The sequence below is a fragment of the Patella vulgata genome, chromosome 6 (assembly GCF_932274485.2).
Source record: "Patella vulgata chromosome 6, xgPatVulg1.2, whole genome shotgun sequence".
Lineage (NCBI taxonomy): Eukaryota > Metazoa > Mollusca > Gastropoda > Patellidae > Patella > Patella vulgata.
The window spans coordinates 73256421-73264597 of record NC_065884.2 but is presented as its reverse complement, the minus strand read 5'-3'; the positions used below and the strand labels follow the sequence as shown (position 1 = coordinate 73264597).

Here is an 8177-nt window from a genome sequence, read left to right as displayed (position 1 = left end):
AACCAAGGAATTGACTAGGAGACATGGTTTCTAAACACTGCTGTGGAATTAAACTGGTCATTTTTAAACTGGAATAGATGAACTGTTTTTTTATTAAAATGAAATAAATAAACTTTTTTTGTTAAAATGAAATAAATAAACTGGTTATTTTTAAATTGGAATAACGAATATGGTTATTTTTGGTACAGCTAAAGTGGTCATTCAGACACTAGAATAAAGCCTTTCAGAACGTCCTTCGTCCTGAAATACCCATGTGTCTGGCCAAATAATCATTCTCCTTGTTACCTAGAAGCTTGGGATCGACACATTGCCATATAAAACATAACACTACTCGACTATCAAACCCCAGTAATAACAGACCTTATGATATAAAACATTACACTACTCGACTATCAAAACCCAGTCATAAATCTATAAATATAAATAACCTGTCATCGCTAAATAGAAGATCTAGTTATGACTAGAAGTTCTTCTTGGTCAGGCCTTTCATCCTACAACCTTATCAGGCGTTCCATCCTACAACCTTGTCAGAGGGAAACCATGCTGCAAAATACTGAGGAACCATCTTGTCCAAGGTGTACCCACATTTTACAAGACATGACAGACAACAAGCTACAAAAAGGGTGATTTTTCTTAAAATCAGGGACCACAATCCAGGATGTTGCGATCCGCTATGCGTCAATATCGAACGGAACTGAGATCTTTGGGATATAAGATACATATTTTAAGATAGGGTTAGGGTTAACAATATAGACCTCTAGCTAGAGGATGACAACACACGTCCATTTGAAAATCTGAGTATGTAAAAACTGATAAAGCAATGGGATGATGGGTTTAATGTTATTTGTAGGTCTACTCGTTTCAAATAGCTGACTAGGTTGATCAATTACAATATCCTTTATTTTTCATTAATAACAAACTAATTAAACTCTATTTATACAGATTTTATTTTTCTTGTTCAATTGAAGAACCATATTTGAAGATAAATTTAATTGTTATTGGTGCTAAAATAATTTATATTTATATTTATTTTATGGAAATAACCCTAGACAACAAAACCTTACAATACTTTGAATGTGTAAATAAATAATTTTCTTAATATTCTGATAAATAAATATTTATGTTGGCTGTAAATGATTTATCACAAACATCACAAGAAAATAGTTTTCCTTACATATGGGTTATAGTATCTTATTTCATGTTGATCATCATTAGTCCAGTCGGGGGAGAATATTAACACCATTTCATGGTGGTAAATGGTTTACTACAAACACTAAAAGATGTAAAATATTTTTCACCAGTATCTTATTCTCTAGTATGAATTCTTTTATGTTTATTTAGATTACTTCCATTATTTAAAAGATTTACTACAAACATCACAAGTAAAAGGTTTTTGTGTCCTGCGTGTGTTTTCGTGTGTCGATGTTTTCAAGGTTTCAGCGTAAAGACATTTGGAGTAGGAGCGTTTTGAAATTAGGGTTAAACATTGGTCGAAATATGGCAAATTTGGCCCAAAACAACAATTTCCCGTTATACCGGAAGTTATCATTTCAAATTTTTTTTCACTGCATCGTGTGACTTCTATCGCCTAGGGGTCCTCATATTTATGATTGAAATTTGCTGACCCTCAGGTTTATCTTATTTTGTTTCAATCGGTGCATGGTCCTCTCATGGGCTCGTTCTTAATAAGAAAAAAAAAGATACACGAAGCGAAAACAAACTTAGATTATGACAAGTGATGATGATATTAATTGCTTTGATTTTCGAGACAATTATTTCAATTTAAAGTATAAATTGACGTCCAACAATATATGACTAAAACTGCGGATTATTTTCCCCGTTTTCGAGCGTACCTTGGTCGTTTTCAATGTTATAAGGACCGCTTACACGGCTACAAAATTCTTCCAAATATGGCTACTCTTGTAAGGTACATGCGCGGCATAAATACTGTGTAAATGTGAATGAAGGAACTCACATGGCAGTTGAATGGAAATCAAACATATCCGACTGCCACCCGGCTGTTGAGATTTTTAGAAGAGGTCCCTGGTAATATTGCAAAAGATTTCGATTTGGTTAAGCCAAATCATATCAAATGTCCTCGTAAAAGGTATTTGCTCACACACTCCGACACACACAAGCGCAGAAACACACTCTGCGTTTCACATGCATACACACGCACACCCAGTCACATACACCCACGCACACCCAGTCACATACACCCACGCACACCCAGTCACATACACCCAGTCACATACATCCATTTCAATTATGTGCGCTTTAAAACATAAGCTCTGTCATTTAGTCAAGCAGCGTTGTTTCAATCACAGACTTGTACGTGACAAGGGGTAAGGTTATCTGCTTAACCTCGTGGGTTTTCTTCGGGTCTTCCGCATTCCTCCCCCTGCTAAAGCCACTAGCACAATCAAATTCTTGAAGTAAAATTGTACAATGTGTAAGTCCTGAAATGACTTGGCTTGTGTTGAGTAGACGTTAAAACCCATTTATCTCTCATCGAATACATTGGGACAATCCGTGCTGTTGAATTGTGGATCAGTACCTTAAAAAATAAAACTTCTTTGTTCAAGAAAACTTTATTGAGATCGCAGAAACTGCGAGGAATTTTACAAAACATGTTAAACAACCGCTCTTTTTTGTTTATAATAATTCTAGTGTGGAATATGCGTAGCTGTCAATTAGCTGGATGGGTATTTGCATTTGCTTGTGGGTAACTGGATAAGTATTAGCGTTCCGTGGGGGTGGGGTGGGGCTAATTGGTTGATGTTGCACAGGCCCCCTCCTAAATTGCCCCCACACAAAAAGAATAAATTTAGTGTTCTGGAGTTAAAGGTCTTTATAGATTTCTTGATTTTTTGCATGCTTCCGATGTACGATTCATCCAGTTGTTCAGTTATCTGAAAATATAAAGATACATGGGTGGTGAACTATGTAAGTATACCCTCCACGGGTCGACAATTAAAGGAGCATGTAATTTAATGCTGACGTCCAAGAGGTAGTTAAAATGGCAGCCAACTTTTCAATTAATTTCTAACAAGGACACAACACGTGCATCTGAATTGAGGATCAGTTTTCATTTTAATATCTAACACGAGCACAAAAAGAACTGAATAGTCGGAACAGTTTTGAATTTAATTTCTACGAAACGAAATGACATGAAATGAGCTATTGAAAAAGGCCAACGCCATGCAGTGTGCCATGAGGGACGTTTTGCACTGGCAGTAGCGCTACGTCCTACTCTTGTATCAAATTAGGATTGCCAAGGGTACTTTTACGCCCACGTAAATGTATACCCGGAATCTCGTTTATTGGATCAGTTCCGAACTCAAGCGGTAAAGTTACAGTGGAAGTCAGTTATGTATGTTATAGGTGACAAGCAGGCAATAGACATACATTGAATAAATGAAATGGGGTCTAACACCCTTCTGTTCTGTTATGACAGGGCTAATGCTAAGAGGACATTTGTGCGGGGACAGCAGCGCTGCAGACGTTTCTTATGTCAAATTCCAGCTGTCAAGGAATCTTTTACGTGCACGCCAATCTGTACACTGGACCTCTGTGTTTCTTCCCACCTGAAAACTATAGGCTGTCCCCTGCCAGGCCGGAGAAGCACGATGAACTTTCTCGGTCAACACAGGGATCGAACGTCCTACTTACTTTGCCAACTTATACCTCAACACAGCATGTTGTCTCACTGTTGGTGCATACACCACCCACGTCCACTTCATTACCTCGACACTCTACACGACAAGTACCGTCATAAGCATCACAGGCTGAAAAAATTTCAAGAATATATTTCATTAGGTTGACAGTTTACACGACAGTTACCGTCAAAACCATCACATTGTTCGTCAGATCCACATTTTACACGACAAACACCTACCATCAAAAAATATCCAGATCTTTTTAATTGAAAGGAAAGGGTTGGAATATTTTAAGAAGATTTCATCCAAATAAATTAGTTAGAAAGATAAGAAATCTTCCTCTAACTCCTGATTTGTCGTACTAGCCCATCGCGTGGACATGATGTTCTAATGAACCCCGTAAAAAAGTAACCTCTGCGCCACCCAGGTTGATGACGAATAGCATACGCCATGCAATGTGATATGAGGGCAATCGTGCTTCGCCGGTGGCGTTTCCGTCTAGTCTTCGTTGCCTTTATGTTATTTACAGGAGAGCCCGTTCTCGTGTTTTCACATCACTGACCAGGGTGCGCAATGCAGGAAAATCCTGAGACACGTTCTCGGGTCAATAACCCCAGATTTCCTGGTAGTGAACCGATGAGTCCCCGTGCTCCTTCAGATTAGTAAATTAGTAAAACTCTTATCGCGGTCTCCCGGGACAAGTGAGCCCCGTTCGAACAGGGAATCGAAAAGAGGAAACCGAAGTTAATGTTATAATGTTAAGTGTATAAGACGTACCGGAAGTAGATTAATTAATTTCGAAGTTTGCAAAAATGTAATTACATACAACGGAATGAAATGTACACTTACCTGGGTTTTGTTCTACAACGGAATCGGTTGTTGCAGATGTTGTTGCTTCTGTAGGAGCTGCTGTAGGACCTGCTGTAACTCCTATAGGAGCTTCAGTGACTTCTATAACAGATTCTTCATTTACTGGGAATATATTTAATGTACAATATGTTATAATGTCTCCATGGTGATATTAAAGTATCCGCAAATTTTAACAGCTAAAAACACAAAAATATATTTATCAATTTACCCACGGAGTTGTAGCACGATGTCGAGGGGAGATTGGGTTTAATGTCCTAGTTTTCTACCTCAAACCGGGATAATATGGACATGCTGTGCTATAAGGAAATATTTTGGCCGGGATTACCCCTAGTCTTTATCGAATTTCAACTGCCAAATTCCAAATGCCCTGCTCCACTGACAAGGGGGAAGCAAGACTGAAAGCACACATGAAACACTAGGATCGAACCCCGAACCTCTTGGTTACTGAACCAGCCCTTTACACACCGAAGTACCATTGGTGGTTCTATGGAGCGAACACCCCGTTAATGGGCTTTCGGTGCATCTTGAAAAGTTTCACGAGGAAACAATTATTTATCATCCTATAGTCAATCAGCCCAATAAAATGCTTGGGGAAGGGGGGGGGGGGGGTCTCAATAATTTAGGCGCTGAGGTGGGTCCAAACATTATTTAAACTCTGTTTCCTATCGACATATCACATTTCATGCCTCTGGCTCCCCTTGGAACCCTTCATAATAAGCCAACTTATTGGCCCTTGCTGAAGAATAAACCCAAATGAATTTTGATGCCTTAAAATTTGAATTAAATAAAAAAAAAAGGACGTTGTGATATTCCATAGTCGTTTCAGCAATCAAATAAAACATAGAATATGTAATAAGTTTACCAATAAAATAAATTGTAACATCTTAACTTACTACTTTCAGATTCTTCCACTTTGTTTTTTTTGCAATCGTGTTGTCGCGATCCGGAAGAGACACCTGTAGGTTTGCCCGCTTCTGACTGCAAGACCAAGGCAAGAACAACAAATACAGCAAGGGCTACTGAGAGATTCATGATAAATTGCCTTCGTGTACTATGATCAAACTCGAACACAAGATATGTATGATAATGATCCATAATACAAGCTAGTATTTATACAGAAACTATGCTCAAAGTGGGCGATTTAATTAAATTCTTAATTGGTATACCAATTCTTTGAAATGTGGCTGAACTCCATTTGTAGATAGATATTAACTACCGTTATTGAGATATTACCAATAACAGTGCCATTATTTATTTGAAATGTTGTATATTAATTATATATCTAACTGATTATTATAGAAATAAGAAAATCAATAAAGACATTTATCAAAGTAAACAAACTAATTAAGACTTTATCATTAAATATATTGGGTATTAATGGAGAACATGTGTTTAGTATATTACATATATACATGTATTTAGTTGAGTTCATCTCCATATTATCAAGGGCTAAACTGTCATATTACAGCTATATAATATAGTCATCCTTAAGAAATCATAATAATAAGTGCAGTGGACAAACATCGGCTTTGCTCAGTTGTTTTTCAAATGACACTTTAATCTTCGTCTAGGTTGGGGTATTGGAAGGGGGGGGGGGTCTCATAAGCGCAATTGCCTAGGTACTCTCGTCATTTAAATTCGACACTGCTAAAAATATGCTGGTAGGAGACGCTCCAATCTCTGGAACAAAAACGAAATAAATGATTATTGTTTTTTTGTAAGGAGGTAAGTACATAGTCCTGCAAGATTACAAGAAAAAAAATCCACCTCAAACTACCTTGGGCAAGTATTTTTTTTATGGACGATTTAGTTTGGTATCCACCTTAATATGAATGATGCTTGTAAAACCGCCATTTAAAGGGGCATTATGGAAGATTAGATAAAGAGCTGACAGTTCCCACTATAATAGTTAAAAACTAGATAATGTAAAGGGAATTTGCAGAAAATGTCAGTCAAATTGATTCACTCTGAACCGAGATATTAACTTTTGAATTTTAGGCCTAGCCTCGATCATCATTACTAAAGTCGTTACGATAAACAAAACATAGTCCCGGTTATCCATTGTTTGGATTTAACCATCACTGAGCGTTGAGCAGCAGATCGGATTCAAATCCAGTAAATATCGCAGGATAGCGATGACATCGAGAGTTGATTATAGTCTGGATAAGTTAATTAATGTCTAATTAATAATGCATTATGCAAGAGCAAAATCTTCTTATAACTGAAATGTTATCTAAATTATCAATTAGACATTAATTAACTGATCTAGACCATAATAAACTCTCGATGTCAAGGCTAGCCTTCGATGTTGGCTGGATTAGATTCCTATATGGCGCTAACGGCCATTGATAATTAAATCAAAAAAGTGGATAATCCAGACTATGCTGTTTGTATTAATGATTTTAGTAATGATGACCGAGACTATGCAAAAATTTCACTCGCTTCAGCAAATTACCTTTACACTATCTAGTTTTTAACTATTATAGCGAGAACTGCCATCTCTTTATCTTATCTCCCATAATGTATCTTTAATAGTTTATATAACATTTCACGCCTAAGAAAGACCTGCAATAGGCAGATTAAGCCCTTGCATAATGTATATTTAAGTTATCCTCAACTTTACGCACTCTAAAGGCATTATCAAATTGTAAGTAACCATCAACACACCCAACACCATGGATTCTAATATATTTAATATTATTTTGCGCAACTATTAAGATCGTCTGATTTTGTAAGATGGGCTGCTATTATGGATGCTGATATGGATCAGGTTTTTTATTGGGGTAGAGGAGGGAGGAGGAGGGAGGGGGAGGAGGAGGGAGGAGGGAGGGGGAGGAGGGAGGGAGGGGGGGGGCTTGTAGTGTTGAGTAGCAGTTTGAGGTTAAATGTTGAAAAGACATGTTTGATATTCCATTGTGGAGGAGATCATGACCAAAAATATTGAGGGAACGGCTGGTGAGTGTCGTGATTTTGGCTTTCTGAAACTAAGCTTCGAATTGCGTGAAAAAATATTCCATAAATTTGACAGAACTGTTTTCGGGTGGAATGAAAACAAACCGGTTTCATTACGATTAAAAATGTTTTCAGGAGAATACAATTCAATAACAGACGGAATGTGCAACCATAGATTGGTAGAACTGGCTGAGGTGTGCCGAATGTGTTAAGGCTTTGATGTTGAAACCACTCGTGCGTGATTCTGTTGATATCAAGGCATTCAACAAAAACCGACACGAGTATTAATCTCACTGATAATTGATTGATGATTACTTGTCAGTCTTTTGTAGGTTAACACGCACGGATTGGAGGCCGAACTATACAATGTTAATTCAATGCAAATCGTGTGACAGGGTCGCTGATTGATGACGTAATTCGTAATATTCAGAATACGGATTACTCAAAAAAGAATTTGGTTGAAGTAATAACGAAAATGATGACGGATTTCATAGAAAGCCGTAGTATTCAGAAGCTGGATGTGACAAAGTCTACTGTACAGACGTTTCAGATCATCTACAAAGAAGCAAAAAATAAATTTAAAACTTTATAAAAACAGAAAAAGAATGAGCACACTCAAGATATTTATTCTGATCTTTTGGGTGATATTCAAGATAAATGAAAATTCTGAAAAACTCTTAGAACTGTTAGAACAAG

At 37.2% G+C, this 8177-nt stretch overlaps 1 long non-coding RNA gene across 1 annotated transcript; it reads right to left on the bottom strand.

Moving 5' to 3' along the window:
* Positions 1–2648: 2648 nt before the first annotated feature.
* Positions 2649–4645, bottom strand: LOC130013105 (uncharacterized). Its single transcript, XR_008788462.1, has 3 exons — positions 4509–4645; positions 3673–3788; positions 2649–2912 (listed from the first exon to the last, which is right to left on the bottom strand). It is a non-coding gene; the product is annotated as an uncharacterized LOC130013105 (long non-coding RNA).
* Between the last annotated feature and the right edge of the window lie 3532 nt (positions 4646–8177).